Source organism: Triturus cristatus, chromosome 3_1 (assembly GCF_964204655.1).
Source record: "Triturus cristatus chromosome 3_1, aTriCri1.1, whole genome shotgun sequence".
Taxonomy (NCBI): domain Eukaryota; kingdom Metazoa; phylum Chordata; class Amphibia; order Caudata; family Salamandridae; genus Triturus; species Triturus cristatus.
Window position 1 is genome coordinate 666,947,767 of NC_140583.1, and position 18,609 is coordinate 666,966,375.

Consider the following 18,609-nt stretch of genomic DNA (forward strand, 5'->3'; position numbering starts at 1 on the left):
GTCAGAAGTAGCTCAACTCAGTCTGACTCGTCTGGTTAACACTTGTTCTGAAACCGAAGTGAAACTACTCATCAATATGTAGAAAATCTTAGCCACTAAGGGGGAACGAGGCCGATATAGCATTCTCACTTCGTTCTCTTATCCCATCTCTTACCGGAGATACTGACTCCCTCTCCTGCGCTACAGAAGCCCCGCCTCCACCTCTAAGATGTTATTCAATTCTCCGTGGAAATCAAAGCCCCGCCCACAGAAGTGACGCAAGCGTTTCCGTGGAAACTTATCAACAAAAGATTGCGAGCACGCTCAAACACTGAATCCAAGACTGGACGAAAGGTAAGAAGATAGGGGCATAAAAGAGGAGTGCGGGGAAAATGTACAGGGAATGGGGGCAAATATATGGAGTTTGGAAAGAAGGCAAGAGTAATGGAGGTTAGTACCAACACCAGGAGAGGGACATTTGTAGACAGAGCGAGACCTTGTCCGTGAAGAGTATGTACGCAGAATTTACCGAGAGTGAAGAGAAAGCCGTATATATACCACACAGTCTAGGTTTGATTTATGCATTGTCCCACCAACCACTTCCTATTTCTTTATCTCACTCGAGACGTTTCCTTTTCATCCCCCTTTCTCCATTTGTCACTGTTTTCCTATTTTTTTTTCTCCCCGTTGTTCCTTTCTTTCTGTAGGGAAACATCTGATTAAGACAAATACGTTCTGGTTACCAAAGTGAGTACCAGTCCGGTTCCCAGCGCCTAAAACCACCTGCACAAGATTAGGTGTATACAGGGAAGTTGGCATCAAATACAGAATTCGGAGGCATACATATATATTGATAGGCGACATCAATGTAATAGGAGTAAAGAACACACGGATATGACTTTGTGGCAGATATCAAGGGGACCAGGAAACAAGCTCTATTTTTATTTCCGTAACTTTCCACTCTCAAAATAACAAGCTTCCACACTCCAAACTTCCAACAGAAACCCTTTCTCATCCTCAGTCCACCCTCGCTACTTCTCGTACCTCTCCCTCCCTAAGAAAACGACCCCTTCACATACTCCCATGTTCTTGTGTTTGAAGCTAAATTTTGTGAACCTTGTTTTACACATGATAATCCATGTTCGACCATATTTTAGCCACGTTTTTGACCACACATTTGACAGGCGTTTCTGTCCTGGGGCGATTCTTTCTAATGTTATATGCTCTTCTCAACCCAGTAACATATGCTGTAGTTATTAATTACTGTTTCAAAAAAGGGAGGGCGAGGAGGATAGGTAGAGGAACACTTAGAAACACAAGGGCTTGTCCTCCAAGTCAAACGCTAATTAATCACAGAGAGTTTCTGTTATAAGAAGGTTTTTTTTTCTTTCCACTTAGATTTTTTTTAGGAAAACAATGTGTTTTTCTTAAATAACCCTACTAACCAGGGTTACCACTTGGTGGCATGCTTTATCATCAGGTTCTTCCCGTCCCACTGCGGAACGGGGTGTGCTATGACCTGTGGGGACGTGGGAGCACTTATGGTTGTTACTATGTCTAGATAAAGTGTTGAGGTATGAGTGGGGGGAAAAAGAAGTTGAAAATACCTGGCTAGTAGGAAAAGATTCTTTACGATTACCTCTATCTGGTATGGTTCAAATATGGGGGAAAATGTAAACTTTTAGGGATATAATGTTCCTTAGTTCCACTGGTTGACATATTTCCAGTCCTACTCCAAGGCTATTCTTCAAGACCAAAGATTAGTGAGTTCCCCGGTACCACTCTTGCAACTCCCAATAGTTAGGAGGAAAATTATCAAATGTAATAAAAGTATACAGCACCCATTGGTATCAATCTCTCAAAAGATAAGTATCAAATATTAGTTGCCTCTTAATTGGAACATGAGACCATACGGGGGGAAGAGATGCAGTAGTCACACTTGCCTCAAGGCTACTCTCTTGCATAAAGGAGAGCGCCCACCTGTGCGGACAGAGACATGGGCGGGTGCTCTCCTTTAAGGAAGGGAGTAGCCTTATCTTTCAAGATATTGACACAGTTCTGTAGCGGGACGGGAAGAACCCGATGATGAAGCATGCCACCAAGAGGTAACCCTGGTGGATGAGGATTATTTAAGGAAAACTCATTGTTTACCTAAAAAACATCTAAATGGAAAGAAAAAACCCTTCTTGTAACAGAGGGGTTCGCTGTGATTAATAAGAGTTATTAATTACTGGACATCGAATTGGAATATAGCATACATTTTATAAAACCCTGCAACCTTTTCTAGACGACTGGAGAGATAAACTCCACTTCCTCAACCCGTTAAATCGAAGGAGCTTCTATTTACAGCTCAAGGGATGCCACACAGCATTTTAGGATTCCTCTTACCTGTATTAGTTATTGTGGCATCAAGCACGTGATGCAGTACGTTGCCCAGAGACTCCCCTTGTTTCTGACACCGGAAGTAAAACTTACATCTCTTTAATGCCACATCTGTCGTTTTACCATATCTTGCCTCAGACTGATAGCATTTAGGCAAGCAGACATGTCAGGTAACCCAGTAGATGCTGCAATTCTTTTAACCCTTGCACACCCAAATTAAGTTTTAATAAGAACAATTTCCATTGCAGACGGCAGCCGTCTGTCTACAGCAGAGTAGAAGGAATCCTGAGGGCAGTATCATAACACCAAGAAGATAAAGACCAAGCAGCTTTGGGCTGAAGGAGTGGATCCTGCACTGAGTCATTGCCACTGTTGATCTGTGTGTCAATAACGTGAACCTACAGTGGTAAGTGTCTCATCCTTATCCCCCACAGTGGAGAAAGCATGCTGAGACAGTCAGGTAGGGAAAATAGAACTCTTTATTCTTGCGGTGGACACAGTTGGTACATGTCTTGCAGACCCATGCTCAGGCGTCCTGCCCTTCCACCTCCCTTCTGTGTAATATATTGTTCCCTCTCTGTGGCCCCTCTATATACTGCCTTACTTCCAATGACCAAAATCAGTGTCCAGTGTCCACTACAGTGACTAGGGTGTGCAGGATCCTAGTGACCTGCCTCATGCCGGAATTATGACCTCTCCCCCTTTGTCAAGTTAGAAGAAGAAGAGGGAAAGTGGACAAAAGAGAGAGAGAAAAAAACGACCAAGAACAGTAGCCACTTTTAGTGCACATCACATTTCTTCAATTACTCTTTTGGGCCTCTGAATCACCCGCGAGGGGCTTGAGGTTTCTCGGGCATGATGTTGCCAGCTGCCTGGCTCATCTTCCGCTTCCTCATCATAACGTGGTCCATCATCGGAGACCGAGCCGCTTCCTCTCATTCCTCATCTTCCACTATCAGAAATTCTTTCAAAAGTGAGCTATTCTTGGTGATGGAATAGGGTCCTGCTTCTGCTCTGATCATTGTTCGTTTAACACTCGTAATTGCTTGTGGCTGGCTTGAGAATGGACTATCTGATTTCCGTGTCTGATGCTAGCACACAAGGACTAAGTCTCCGGCCTTCAGTCTGGAAGTGGTCGCATGACATTGGGTGTCTGCCTGCTTTTTCATCTTCTCCTTGACTTCCTGGTTACATGTGACTATGACGCTATGTTCTGGTGGTGCCTTGTTCTCAAGCTGAGGCAGATGAGTTCTGCTTTTCCTTCTTGGCATTAGTTCAGACAGACACCGCCCTGTGGAACTGTGTGGGGTGTTGTGGTAGTCCCGCAGTGCTTGACACAGAGCTTGGCCACCTGAAATTTGCATCAGTTTGGCTCTTTGGACTTATTATTTTATGTTGCCCATAAAACGCTCTACCATGCCATTGGCTTGGGGCCATAGTGGCATTATTTTCCAATGATGTGTCCCTTGGTAGGTCATGAATCTGCAAAATTCTTCTCCTGAGAATAAAGGTCATTTGTCTGTTTTGAGCGTCCAGGTTGCAAATATTTCATCCATGATGGGCAGTGTGGCTGCTGCTGAGGTGGACAACACATAGTGCACCAGTGGTAAATGAGACTACTCATCAATGTTGACCAGTAGGTACCTACCAGTGACTAATGAGCCATAGAAGTCCACAGCTAGTGTCAACCATATGGCATCGGGGAGGTCCAACATGCGTAGTTGCTCTGGCTTAGATAGCCGCCCCGTGTTCTGACAAAGATGACAGGAAGTAATCATCTCCTCTACCAGACGGTCAAGGCCTGGGAACCATACTTTTTCCTTCAACAATTGTTTTTTACCCACCACTCCTCTGTGGCATTCATGGGCTAGGTGGCGAAGAGTGTGGTATGACTATTCTAGTGCCTCGAAGTAGTATCCCTCTCTCTGTTTCAGGTAGTTCTTCTTGTACATGTTTAAATGTGAGCACTTCTTCTCTATTGCCCCCTTCTCTGACTTTGCTGTTACTGGTCACGTGTCTCCATCTCTGTTGCTTCGTAATCTGTTTCACTGCTTCCAATGTGGCGTCTTTCATTGTTTTATTTATCAGGTCTTCCATTGTAATCTGCCTTGGAGTATTGTGTCACAACACAAAATTGATGTATTTCTCCGCTCTGGACTGTGTCTGTTTTATGCTAGGCAAACGGATTCTCGACGTGTAATTTGCAGGGTTGTGGTCTTTTACAGGTCTCTGAACAATTTTGAAGTCATAGTCCATCAAACGTATCCCCCACCTCTCGATATGTGGCAGTATTTTTGCATTTGGGTTGCCGTATATCGTAATTAGTGCTTGGTGATCTGTCACAATTGTGAATGGCTCCCCATATATGAACATGTGATAATGCTCACATGCCTATACTACGGCTAGGCTCTCTTTCTCTTCCTGAGAGTACACCCCTTCTACGTCTGTGAGACTTCTGCCTGCATATGCAACAATGCCTCTCAGTGAATTGCGACCAGAACTGTGTTGAGCTAGAATGGCACCTAAACCCACCAGGCTAGCATCTAACATGCGTTCCGTGCAGAGGGAGGTGTTGAAGAATGCAAGGTGATCCACTGCTGCGACAGCATGTTTGATGGCCGCAAATTATTTTTCACACTCTGGGGTTCAGATGAACTGTTGCCCTTGTTTGGTGAGTTCACTAAGTGGGGTACTCACTGTTGCAAAATCTTTTATGTAATAAGTGCAGTAGCTTGCAAACTCTAAGAATGACTGCACTTCTGCAACGTCCACGGGCTCCTGTGTCTTGTGCAGTATTTTGACTTTGCTCGGAACTGGCTATATTCCTTTCCAGGAAAAATGTGCACAAAAAGATTAGTCCCTCCTTCTCCAGCTCAAATTTGCCTTCATTTAGTGTCAGTCCAGTTTTTTCCGGGTGACTGCACACTTCTCTTAGCTCTGTGTTGTGCTCTTCTTTTGTGCGGCAGAATACCAGAATGTCATCACTGTAGTTCAGACAGTTCTTTATGGGTCATATTACTCTTCTCACCATTTTCTGAAAGATTTCAGCTGCAGATGACACACCAAAGTTTAAGAGTTTGTAACAAAACAATCCCAGGTGTGTAGAGAATGTGGCAATGCAGTGTGACTGAGGGTCAAGTTCCAACTGGTGATATCCTTTGAAAAGGTCTAATTTGGAGAACATGCAAGCTCCATTTAGGCACCTGATCATGTCTTTCAAGTGGGGACCTGGGTGTCTTTCCCTTTCTATGGCAGTATTTGGTAAATGCACGTTTACACATGCATATTTTTTGTGTGTTTTTGTTCAGCACGGCGACAACGGGGGAAACCCACGGAGTTGGCTCTTCAGCCAGTTCAATAATGTCCTGGGCTAGGAGGCTCTTGAGTTCTTTCTCCACTGCTAGGAGGCTCTTTAGTTCTTCCTCCACCTGTATTTGAAGCTGCACTGGGACTTGGCGGTGATGCTGAACTATGGGTTTTATTGCTTCGTTGATGTGAAGAGTGACCTGTGTGTCTTTCAGCTTTACATGCCCTCTGAAAAGCACTGGGTAGTCTCTCAAGATGCCGTAATGCTCTGACACATGTTATGTCATGGCCAGAAATACCATTAGTTGTGCCGTGATATTGCTTAGCAAACATGGTGCTGGGATATCTCCTCATAAGACATGCATCTCTGTTTGAAATAACGTCACATTATATGTGAGCTTCTTTTCGAACTTGTCTGAGTTCATTACTGGGTGTTTTGCATCCACATGAGTCAAACTTGAATGGAGATAGTTATGGCTTGATGCCAATTTTATCATACTCCGTTGAACAAATGATGTTGCAAGTGGCTCCACAGTTGAGTACAAACTGTGCTGCATGACCTCGTACTCTGAGATAATAAGTGATTGATAACGCACCGGTTTCCACCGAAACAATGTGTCCCCGCCCTAAGACCAAGGACATACGAAGGCAAGAACGCTAATGAGTAAGTGATGGGGGATGGAGGCATAAAGGAAAACAGGATTAGAGGGAGCAGAATAGCCAGGTTTTCATTGTGCTCCTCAAAAGTTTCTCAGATGGTTCTGCTCTCAGATAGGGTGGTAGAGAGTTTCAGGTTTTCGAAGCTAGAAAGGAAAAATAGCATGCCCCCAGTCTGGCTATTCACCCGGGTAACCAGGCTAGCTAAGCTATGGAAGATTCCAGAACATGAGAAGGAGCATACGGTTGGGTCAAGGAATGGAGATATTTGGGACCTTGCTGGGAGAGAATTCTGCAGCAGAAGCCAATGGCTTTGAGGTTGATTCTTTTTACTACTGGAAGCCAATAAAGTTGGTTCAAAGCCGCAGAAGCAGTGGATCTTCTAGGAAGATTGAGCACCAGGCCAGCCGCCGCATTTTTTACTCTTTGAAGCTTATTCAGGTTGCCCTTGATGGCACCCAAATATAGGACGTTGCAATAATCAAGCTGTGAAGTTATCAGGGCCAGAACAATGGTTTTCCATGACTCCAGCGGAAGTAGATCCAGGAATTTCCGTAGGGTCTTGAGGATGCCAAAACATTTCCCAGTGACACTGCTGATCTGATTTTCAAAGGTGAGTTTGGAACCACACCACATCCCTAGGTTTTTCACTTTGAGTTTACATTCCGGTAGCTGGCCAAGGGTGTTCAGCCACCAGGCCGAAGTCCAGATCGAGGGGGCTCTACCCACTATCAAGATTTTGATCTTGTTTTATTGTTTTAATTAGTTTCAGACAGCTATAGGCCATCCAGGTGGCAACCTTTGACAGGCAGGATTTAAGTTGATTCGCTGAAGCACCTTCGGACTGCGAGAGCATGACAATTAGTTGAGTGTCGTCAGCATACGACACTAATTGCACCTTCTGTCTGTCAATAATCTCTGCTAAGGGGCGGATGTATAAAGCAAACAGGGTGCGGCTAAGAATAGAGCCCTGCGATACACAAGGCTTTTGGGTAACCTGGAAGGTTTGATGCTGAAGAAAGGAAGTTTACCATTTGAGCGCCATGACACCTACTCTGTACTCCCCTAGCCTGTACTAAGAAGCCATGGGAGACAGTGTCGAAAGCCGCTGTCAGGTCTAGCAGTATCAGGGCGGAGGTCAGACCTTTGTCAGCGCTCTGTCTCATAGTTTACCCTGCAAGGAATTGAACGGACACAGTAAGGTGATTAGCCCTGAAAGCCGATTGGGATGAATGGAGCAGGTCATTGGATTCAATGAAGCAAGTTGGCAGATTATTCACGTGTTTTTCGTGGATTTTTGCACAGAATGTCAGAAGAGATATGGGTCTGAGGTTTTCCAGGATAGACTGATCTAGAGCGAGTTTTTAGGTCTCGCCCGAGCCAGCTCATGCGCTGGTCTGGCGAGACATTTAGTAAGTGGGCTTTAGAAATCCGACCACACGCTTTTGCTTGTGGCCTAAAGCTTGCGGTTACGCGCACGGTGACGCGCACAGGCGCCATCTGGCTTTCCATCATGCCTCATTAAGCGCTCGCAGCACCCTTACAGTGTGCGATCCCTTTCACGCGCACCACTCGCATGCTTTTTTTTTATTTCCTTTTTGCGCGCGTCTGGCTTTCCTCTTGGCCTTTAGCCATCGCTCTCCCTCAGAGCCTCCTCTCCACCCCCTCCCCTGCTGCTCTTTCACACCAGCCACCTCACGTGCTCTCCTCTCTGCCCTCCGTCGCAAGCTCACTCCTGTACCTTAATCTTCTTGCTGTGCCTCAGTGCCACCTCGTTTGCACCCTCCCACGTTGCTCTTCCACACCACCCACTCACATGTCCTACCTTGCCGGCCCCCTCTTGTGCGTTGATCTCCATTTAGCCGTTGCTCTCCCTCAGAGCCTCCTCTCTGCCCCTCCTCTGCTGCTCTTTCCCACCAGCCACCTCACGTGCTCTCCTCTCTGCCCTCCGTCGCAAGCTCACTCCTGTACCTTAATCTTCTTGCTGTCCCTCAGTGCCACCTCGTTTTCACCCTCCCACATTGCTCTTCCACACCACCCACTCACCTCGCCAGCCCCCTCTTGTGCGTTGATCTCCGCTCTCTCTCCAAAGCCTCCTTGTTTGCCCCTTTCTTCTCTCGCCAGCCTCCGCGTGCGTCTTCCTCTGCCCTCATGAGCTCTCCCTCACCTGCCTCCTCCCATGCCCTTCTACCCCCGTCCTCTTGCTCAAGCTGCGTGAAAGGCCTCCTCTCCTTCCCCGTGCTCTATCACAAGCCTTTGCCCCCCCCTGCAGTGTCCTCTCTACCAGCCTCCTCCTTTCCCCAGCGCTCACTCCCCCCTGCGCTTCGCTAGCCTCCTCCTATGCAACCCCCCGCTCTCACCATCCTCTCCCATGTCGTACTCTTTCCTCCCACTGCTCGCCCTCACTAGCCGCTCCTTTTCCATTTACCTCGTCCACTGGTTTTCTTCAGGAGCCTTTTCCTGGATCCCTCCTTTTGCACCAACCCAGACCTCCCCGTATCTCCCCCTCCTAAGCCGTCTACTTTAACCTCCATCCCGCCTCTTGTGTACTCTCCCCTTTGTGGCTCCCCCTAGCAACCCTCCTGACCAGATCGTGTCAGTACCCAACTTTATCTCTTGCCTCAAACCGCTCTCCCTCACAAACGTCTTTAGGACCTCCTGCCCTCCATCTGCTCTCTCATGTGCCCGCCCCCCTTGCCTCCATCACATTCCCTGTGGTAGAACCATCTATTCGCTAACTCTGCCCACCTCAACACACCCTCACCTTCACGCCCCTTCACGCTATAACCAGGTGTTCATTTTCATAGTTTTACCCGTAGTCTCTCCCCTGGTCTCCTCCACCAGACCCTTGTGGCCCTCTTTACCCCTAGCCTCTTTGACACCTGTTGTGCCCTCTTCCACTCCATTTCTTCAGCCCCCTCCTCTTTTGGACACTCGCATTCAGGGGTGGATTCCGCCGAATAATTTCTGTCCCATTTTATTTTCATTCTTCCCCTTTTCTCTCCCTCCCATCTGTCCCCTTCACCAATTTAGCTCCCTCCTGATTTCTTTACATGCACCTGTCTTTTGTTATCTCTGTCTCTTGTTATCTCTGTCTCTTTGCTCCTCTCACTAGTCTTCTCTCCTCGATTTTTACCATTCCTCCCCTCTTTCAATAATGTCTCCATTGTCTCTTAACTCACTCCTCCCGACCCCTTACCGTCCCCACTTCCTTCATCTCCCGTTGTACCTTCCCCTCTCACTCCTCCTTATTTTGTACCATTCCCTCCTCAATCTTTGCCTTTATTTGCGTCTATCCTTGAGTCTCCCCACCCGCACTCTTTTGCCTCCTCACTCAGCTTCTCAGCTTTTTTCTATATCTCTGTACCCTCCTCTATACCCCCTCTCTTCTTTAGCTCTCTGTGGCTCTCCCTCCACCACCCATTCTGTTACCACCTCCTCTGTGTTTATCCCACTTTATTTCTTTCTCGATCACTCGAACCTCCTGAGGCGGAAGCCGGGAGTGTGTCTTGCACTTTTTAAAAATTGTTTATTTTACTTGTGTCCTGCATTCTTTTAATCATTCACTATTTGATTTGTGTTCCCGCGCAGCCGACCTAACACTGTTGCGGCTGAAACCGATCAAATCCACCTCTGGACGCCATTCCAGCGAGCGCCGAGGCCACGCCCCTTGACAGAGGCCACGCCCCCCGCCGCCACGTATAAAGGACGCTGAATACTAGCGCTCCCCTGATCACTCGAACCTCCTGAGGCGGAAGCCGGGAGTGTGTCTTGTACTTTTTAAAAATTGTTTATTTTACTTGTGTCCTGCATTCTTTTAATCATTCACTATTTGATTTGTGTTCCCGCGCAGCCGACCTAACGCTGTTGCGGCTGAAACCGATCAAATCCACCTCTGGACGCCATTCCGGCGAGCGCCGAGGCCACGCCCCTTGACAGAGGCCTCGCCCCCCGCCGCCACGTATGAAGGACGCTGAACACTAGCGCTCCCCTGATCACTCGAACCTCCTGAGGCGGAAGCCGGGAGTGTGTCTTGTACTTTTCAAAAATTGTTTATTTTACTTGTGTCCTGCATTCTTTTAATCATTCACTACTTGATTTGTGTTCCCGCGCAGCCGACCTAACGCTGTTGCGGCTGAAACCGATCAAATCCACCTCTGGACGCCATTCCGGCGAGCGCCGAGGCCACGCCCCTTGACAGAGGCCACGCCCCCCGCCGCTGCCTCTTCTACCATAAATTATGTGCCACTGGCGGACGCGCAGCGGACGAGCGCAGCGGGCGCACCGACTGCGCGCCGAAGGCACGCTTAAGGCAAGCCCGTCTGCGCCTGTCCGCGACCGGCCGGGCCCAGGGCCACTCCACCTTGCCCTACAGAGACAATACACGTCGGCACAACTACATGGACTTCAGGCACCATGGCCGCTCGACGATTCCGCGTTCAACAACATAGACAGTCTGGGACTGTCCACCGTGGGCCCTGTACCTTCTCTCCCTCCCTCCCTCTACCCTCCCTCTCCCCCCCCTGCCTCCCGCTCCGAGTCCCTTCCTGCACTTAAACCCACTCCCCACCCGCACTCTTTTGCCTCCTCACTCAGCTTCTCAGCTTTTTTCTATATCTCTGTACCCTCCTCTATACCCCCTCTCTTCTTTAGCTCTCTGTGGCTCTCCCTCCACCACCCATTCTGTTACCACCTCCTCTGTGTTTATCCCACTTTATTTCTTTCTCGATCACTCGAACCTCCTGAGGCGGAAGCCGGGAGTGTGTCTTGCACTTTTTAAAAATTGTTTATTTTACTTGTGTCCTGCATTCTTTTAATCATTCACTATTTGATTTGTGTTCCCGCGCAGCCGACCTAACGCTGTTGCGGCTGAAACCGATCAAATCCACCTCTGGACGCCATTCCAGCGAGCGCCGAGGCCACGCCCCTTGACAGAGGCCACGCCCCCCGCCGCCACGTATAAAGGACGCTGAATACTAGCGCTCCCCTGATCACTCGAACCTCCTGAGGCGGAAGCCGGGAGTGTGTCTTGTACTTTTTAAAAATTGTTTATTTTACTTGTGTCCTGCATTCTTTTAATCATTCACTATTTGATTTGTGTTCCCGCGCAGCCGACCTAATGCTGTTGCGGCTGAAACCGATCAAATCCACCTCTGGACGCCATTCCGGCGAGCGCCGAGGCCACGCCCCTTGACAGAGGCCTCGCCCCCCGCCGCCACGTATGAAGGATGCTGAACACTAGCGCTCCCCTGATCACTCGAACCTCCTGAGGCGGAAGCCGGGAGTGTGTCTTGTACTTTTCAAAAATTGTTTATTTTACTTGTGTCCTGCATTCTTTTAATCATTCACTACTTGATTTGTGTTCCGGCGCAGCCGACCTAACGCTGTTGCGGCTGAAACCGATCAAATCCACCTCTGGACGCCATTCCGGCGAGCGCTGAGGCCACGCCCCTTGACAGAGGCCACGCCCCCCGCCGCTGCCTCTTCTACCATAAATTATGTGCCACTGGCGGACGCGCAGCGGACGAGCGCAGCGGGCGCACCGACTGCACGCCGAAGGCGCGCTTAAGGCAAGCCCTTCTGCGCCTGTCCGCGACCGGCCGGGCCCAGGGCCACTCCACCTTGCCCTACAGAGACAATACACGTCGGCACAACTACATGGACTTCAGGCACCATGGCCGCTCGACGATTCCGCGTTCAACAACATAGACAGTCTGGGACGGTCCACCGTGGGCCCTGTACCTTCTCTCCCTCCCTCCCTCTACCCTCCCTCTCCCCCCCTGCCTCCCGCTCCGAGTCCCTTCCTGCACTTAAACCCACTCCCCTCTCCATATATTACCTTAACACACGTTCTGCGGTCAAGCTCAATCATGAACTCTTCGTTCTACTTGACCAGCACAAACCTGATCTCCTATTCCTTACAGAGACCTGGTTTCGCGATACCTCCACTCCTTCCTTATTAGCAGCTCTTCCTGCCACTTATTACGCGCTTCGCGCCGATCGACCCTCTGGCAAAGCAGGCGGGGGTGTCGCCTTGATTGCCCGTAAAGAACTCCCCTTTCAGCCCCTGACTTTCCCTCCCTTTGACACCTCTGATTTCTTAGTTATCCGTTCCCTCTCCCTCAAAACTCCTCTTACCTGCCTACTTATGTATCGTCCCCCCCAACCCTCTCAGGCCTTCCTCCCTGGGTTTCAAGAGTTAGTAGCCACCCTAGCAGTAAACAACTCTTCTATTATAGTACTAGGTGATTTCAACTTTTGGCCCTCTGACCCAGCTGAATGCCCCATTTCCAAAGAATTCTCAGATACTCTTCGCGCTCTCAATTTCAACTCCCATGTTCATACCCCTACCCACATTCAGGGTCACATCCTTGACCAGATCTGGTCTCTCAATTCTCCCATTGAGTCCCTTTCCATCACCCCCTGCTCTTGGTCGGACCACTCCCTGATCTCTTTTCTTTTACAACTCGACCTAGCCTCCAAGCCCTTGCCTCCCAAAAACATCTGGGCATGCTCCTGGGGTCGGGTGGATGCGGCCCTACTAGCCTCTACTCTCTCTCCATCTAGCCCTGATCTACTTGGCCTGCCCACTTCAGCACAAGCAGAATCTATCAACTCCTGGCTTTTGTCAGGATGGGACTTGGTCGCCCCCCTCAGACGAGTCTCCTCCAGACGGGCCAACGATTCCAGCCGCTGGTTCAGCGAGGAACTGAAGGCCCTAAAACTTACAGTCCGCCGTGCCGAACGAGCCTGGAGACGACATTACTGCCCCAACCTTAAAGCCCACTACTCCTCTCTCTTGTTGGAATACAAAAAAACCATTCTCACCACCAAAACGGCCTATTTTTCCTCGAAAATCTTAGCCGCAGAGAACCAGGCCAGAGAAATCTTCTCTATAGTCCACAATCTCGCTTACTCTGACAGAACTACCCTCAAGCCTCCTCCGTCTCAGTCTCTACGTGACTCCCTGAATACTTATTTCTTGGACAAGATCGCAAAAATCAAAGCCAACATCCCTTCCCCTTCTCCCTCTTTTCTCAATCCCCCCTGCCCTCCAGTAGACGCTCGTCTTGACTCATTCCCCCTTCTCACGGAAGAATCCTTTCTTTCTCTTCTCCCCTTGGTCAAATCAGGCTCCCCTCTAGATACGTGCCCCGCCTACATCCTTAGGCACATCTTCACGACTTGTGTGCTACCCCCGCTCATTTTTCTTAACAGTTCCCTGTCTCAAGGCATTGTTACCCCCACTCTAAAAACTGCTATAATTCTTCCCATCCTAAAAAAACCCGGCGCCGACCCCTCTGATCCTGTCAACTATCGCCCCATCTCCCTTTTACCCTTCTTAGGAAAAGTATTAGAACGACATGTGACCAGAACGCTCACCGCCTACGTGGAAGAAAACCAAGTACTAGCCCCCCGTCAGGCCGGATTTCGCCCCGCTCATTCCACCGAGTCTGTGGTGTTATCCGTCCTCGACAACCTCAGAGATGGTATGGACACCAATCTTCCCCAGGCCTTGGTCCTCCTCGATCTCTCCGCCGCCTTCGACATGGTGGACCATTCCATCTTACTTTCCCGTGTCGGGGCGGCTGGGATCGGCGGTTCGGCCCTTGTCTGGGTGTCCTCCTTCCTAAGGGGTCATACCCAATCAGTGCGCCTGGGCGACTTCTCGGCTGTACCACGTAAGGTTTCATGTGGGGTCCCTCAGGGCTCCTCTCTTTCCCCACTACTGTTTAATCTGTACATAGGCCCCCTCATCTTTGCTCTTCAGCAAATGGAGGTCTCCGTATATAATTATGCTGACGACCTCCAGCTGATATTTTCCCTATCTCAATCCCCTGACTCCCTGTCCAACTTCCAATCCATTATGATTTTTATCAGGGACTGGATGAATTACAACCACCTGAAACTAAACCCAGATTAAACCGAACTGGTTTTGACTGGTGGTTGCACCAGTCCCTGGACCCCCCTCTTTTGGCCCCCCTCCTTTGGCCCCCCCGTCCCCCTCTTCCTCTGTCAAAACGCTCGGTATTAAACTCAATGACCAACTCACTCTGCACTCCCAGGTGAGCACAGTCGTGTCCTCTTCCTTTCTCTCACTCCGCACTATCCGTAAGGTTTCTCGTTTTTTTTCCTTCACTGCTCTAAAACTTATCATACTAGCTATGGTCGTCTCTCGATTAGACTACGGCAACGCCCTATTCTGCGGCATGCCAGCATATAATGTTCGACGACTACAACTAGTTCAGAACCAGGCAGCTCGGCTAGTCTACAACTTGGCCAAATCCCATCACGTCACCCCGCTGCTAAAATCCTTGCACTGGTTTCCTATCCGTGAGCGCTCCCTGTTTAAAATGGGCTGTATCACTTTTCAGGCCCAGTCAGGCTCCGCCCCTGCCTTTATCTCGTCTGAGATTAAAACCTATGTCCCCGTCAGGGATCTCCGCTCATCTTCTCAACATCTGCTGATTGTTCCTCGCTTTCGGCGCAAAAAATGGGGAGGCTCAAAATTCTCCACTCCTGCCCCCACTTTTTGGAATTCCCTTCCGCCCCACCTCAGATCCTTCACACAATACTCCCTTTTCCGAAAGGCACTAAAAACCTTTCTCTTTTTACAGGCTTTCCCAAAATAACTTCCCCCTTTGTCCCCTGGTCCCCCCCCTACTCTGAGGCTCAGTGATCTACAGCGCCATGAAACTGCCAAGTGTACGCGCGCTTTAGAAATGATTTAAACTCAAACTCAAACTCTCTAGCCTTCTTCGCCTGTGTGCCCTGCTCTTTACACCAACACCCTTTACGCCCCATCATGCTCCCCCTTTTTTACAGCCTACACCTGTCCGGTTTTCTCCTGTCGCACTCCCTCCTTTGCCTGCATTCTCTCTCCTCCTTTCTTGCAAACCTTCTCCAGCAGTTTCACATCCGTATTCCCTCACTTACACCTCTTTTCTTGGTTTGATTTCCCTTTACATCTTCAATTAATGCCCCCATATGCCTTCCCCTCACCCTCACTCCTCCTGCCCACTCATGGTAACTCAGTCTTTACTTCTGCCTACAAATTCCTTCCTCGGGCCTGCCTTTCCTCTCTTGACCCATCTCGGCTTCCCTACAATCCCTAAGGTCTCTCTCACCCCCACAGCCATAGATTCTTTCCTCGCCCACTTCACAACCCTTAACTTCCCCGAAACCGCTCCGCATTACCCGCTTATCCCTCACCCTGAAAATGTATTCTAACCCTCTTCCATATCTTCCCTCCCACACCCCCTTTCGCTGCGCTCCCATACTCATTTGTCTCCGACACCAAAATTCTTTAAGTCCTATCTTGCCTCCACAGCCCTCAGTGGGTCCCCATCTCACTTACACGCCCCTCATACGCTCCTTTCCTTGTGCATTCATGCCCTCCTTTTACTACCCGCCCCATCCTCACCGTGATACTTCGCCTCCCTCATTCCTCGTCTCCTCCTTTACCACCTCACTACATCGTTCGTAGCCACGCCCATTCCTTCCTTCACTCACCTTCACCCCCTTTACTCTTCATTCCTTGTTCCGCCAGCCATCGATCACACCTGCTTCTTGCCCTCTTTCTTCCCCATTTCTCTCCCACTGAGATTCACTCATCCCTTTTCCCCTCATCCTACTAACAAACTCCACGCCCACTCATTCCTTCACCCATTCTGTGTCCTCTGTGTTGTATGTGTAGCACGTGCTCTGCGTTTACCTTGTATTGTGTACTTTACTCTGCGTACGCTCTTCTTCTGGTACTTGATTTACGTGGACAAGGATGTATCAGTTTGCTAATGTCCACATTTATGGAATAAATGTATCCCACAATTTACAGCGTAAGCTACACTTTTTTTCTCACGACTATTGTCACACTTCGAGCGGGGTGAAGATAGTAAAATATTTAAATAGTTTTGCAGACAAAGGAGTGGATAGTAGGTGGAAAATAAGCAAAACCTGTTTAGAAGATAACATTTTTAACAAGCATTGGCATAGCCAATAGGTCTCGCCTTTGGGACCTTATAAGTGTTTAGCCATGCAACACTTGATGTTGTTGCACCAAGGATATTGTGCTGGATAACTTCAGCACAATATCCTTGGTGCAAAAACATCAACTGTTGCATGGCTAAATACTTATAAGGTACAAGGTTTAGCCATGCAACAGGTGATGTTGTTGCACCAAGGATATTGTGCTGCAAAAGTAAATACTTATAGGGTCCCAAAAGCGAGACCTATTGGCTATGCCAATGCTTGTTTGTGTATGGGGAGTATCATCGCGTGCTTACATTTCTTGGGAACTAGACCTATATGGAGGGACCTGTTGATCAATTTTTTAAGATGAGGAAGCATAGCTGCTGAATCTAAACAAAGAATTTTGGGCGGGGCTGGGCCCAGAGGGGAGCCTGACTCGATTTGCTGGAAGAGTACGTATTTCATCGAGGGAGGTGGAAGTGAGAGTGATAAGCCCACCGGGGTTGGCCATGTCGGGTGGAAACTTTGACTTCTGGGCTTCGATGGGAAAGGTGTCATAGATCTTGGCCACTTTTGAGGAAAAGCAGGTGGCTATGTTGTTGCAATTTTCTGTGGAAGGAGTGGCAGTAGTGGACACGCGTTTGAGAGAGGATAATGACTTAAGCATGGAGAAGAGTTCTTTAGACGGTTTAACCACGGAGTGAGATTTCTGAGCATAGAACTCTCTACGAGAGCTTCTGATGAGCTTGTGGTATTGTCTTAACGCTAGTTTATGGTGAGAGGGGCTGGTCGGACTATAGTCTTTTCTCCAGTCATGTTCAAAGTGATTGCAGGGTTTCTTGCCGCTGCTAATTGTTCATTGTACCAAGGATAAGAGGGGAAGGTTCTAGGATTACGTTTGGTGACTAGAGGTGCTATACCATCTAAGGTTGAGGTTAGCCATGTGTCTAGATTGTTGGCCGCTAGATCTATCTCTAAGTCCTCGCCTATATTAGGATTAGAAGTGGCTGGGCAGTTGTAAGGGTTTCTGAGTTGACTTTGGCCCATTTTCTAGAAAGCACAGATTGGTTCTTGTGTGCGCAGAGGGAAGGTTTAGATAGAGGAAAGGAAAAGGTGATCAAATAGTGATCTGACCAGGGAAAGGTAATAGGGGTTTCCACTAAGAGAGATGGAAAGTTGAAAAAATGGGATCCAACGTGTGCCCTTTGGCATGTGTGGAATCGGACACTAGTTGGAGCACATGCACAGTTTCTAAGTCTCTTATTAAAGAGGTTGCTCCTGGGCACAAGCTATCTTCAAAATGAAGGTTGAGATCACATAAGACTAGAAGCTTATTGTGGCCTAGAGCCAATTGGGTGATCGTATCAGCAATGGCCGAGATAAATTTAGTGGCCGACCTAGGCGGTGGAGATAAATGAGAAGTCCACCTGAGAGAGTTAGCGAAATGAACCTCATGAAAGGTACACTTGAAGGTGAGGTTAGTAATAATTGCAATGTCTCCACACACTGGGAGGGAGGTCAGACATCGTTTCACATGGCCATTTATGTTTAGCTCTAGGGTAAAGTCACAGGAGTAGTATTTGGTGTGGGAGCCGCCTACCTGCATAGAATTCACACAGTCCCTCAGTGGTGCTGGAGCTAAATTTCCGAGTTTGAGAGTGGATTGGTGTATTCATTGGTGGTTCAAATGGGTAGGGATTCTGGCCCCAGGCCCTGGACGGCCACGGACAGGTGCAGACGGGGTTGCCTTTGGCACGCCAGCGGCACGCCTGCTGAGCTTGCCCTCTGCGCATCTGCATGTCAGCCATAGTAAAGTAGGCCTCCTCGGGAGAGGTGTGGGAGCTTTCCAGCTAATCCGGAGGGGAGGGGGCGGACAAAGCAAACACTAACTGGGCTTCGGAGCTCCGCACACGTAAGGAGAGCTTCCTCCCCTGCACAGCGCTACTAGTGAAGAAAGGAGACCTAAAATAACAAAGGCAACTGAAGCCTGATCAAGGTAAAACGAAGTACTAATTAAAAGCAGAGGGGAGCCAGGCAACTCCCTGCACTTCTGCTGTGCTACAAGGAAAGAAATGTGTTTTAAAAAACAGGGAGCCGGGCATCTCCCAAACTCGAAGGTGTTACAAGGAAATAGAAGACAATAAGAGTGGTGAGTAAAGCAGAACACTCCTGACTGAGTGGTAGGTCCCTCTCTGAAGGAAGTGGAATAAACAACACACGAAGGTGATCTCCTACCGGAGGTCAGGTCCGGCTCATCCGTGCGTCGGCCATAGTTAAGTAGGCCGTCTCTGCAGCCAATCTGGTGAGGATGGGGTG

General features: G+C 48.8%; 1 protein-coding gene across 2 annotated transcripts in view; it reads left to right on the forward strand.

The window, feature by feature from the left end:
• The first annotated feature begins 207 nt into the window (after window positions 1-207).
• CFAP161 (cilia and flagella associated protein 161) overlaps window positions 208-18,609 on the forward strand; it is a 197,201-nt gene continuing 178,799 nt past the window's right edge. The window contains exons 1-2 of one of the 2 annotated variants that reach the window (XM_085646375.1): window positions 208-333; window positions 2,610-2,767. The gene's annotated coding sequence lies outside the window, so the exon portion shown is untranslated. The remainder of the gene's footprint in view (window positions 334-2,609; window positions 2,768-18,609) is intronic. The other variant, XM_085646376.1, reaches the window with a different exon arrangement.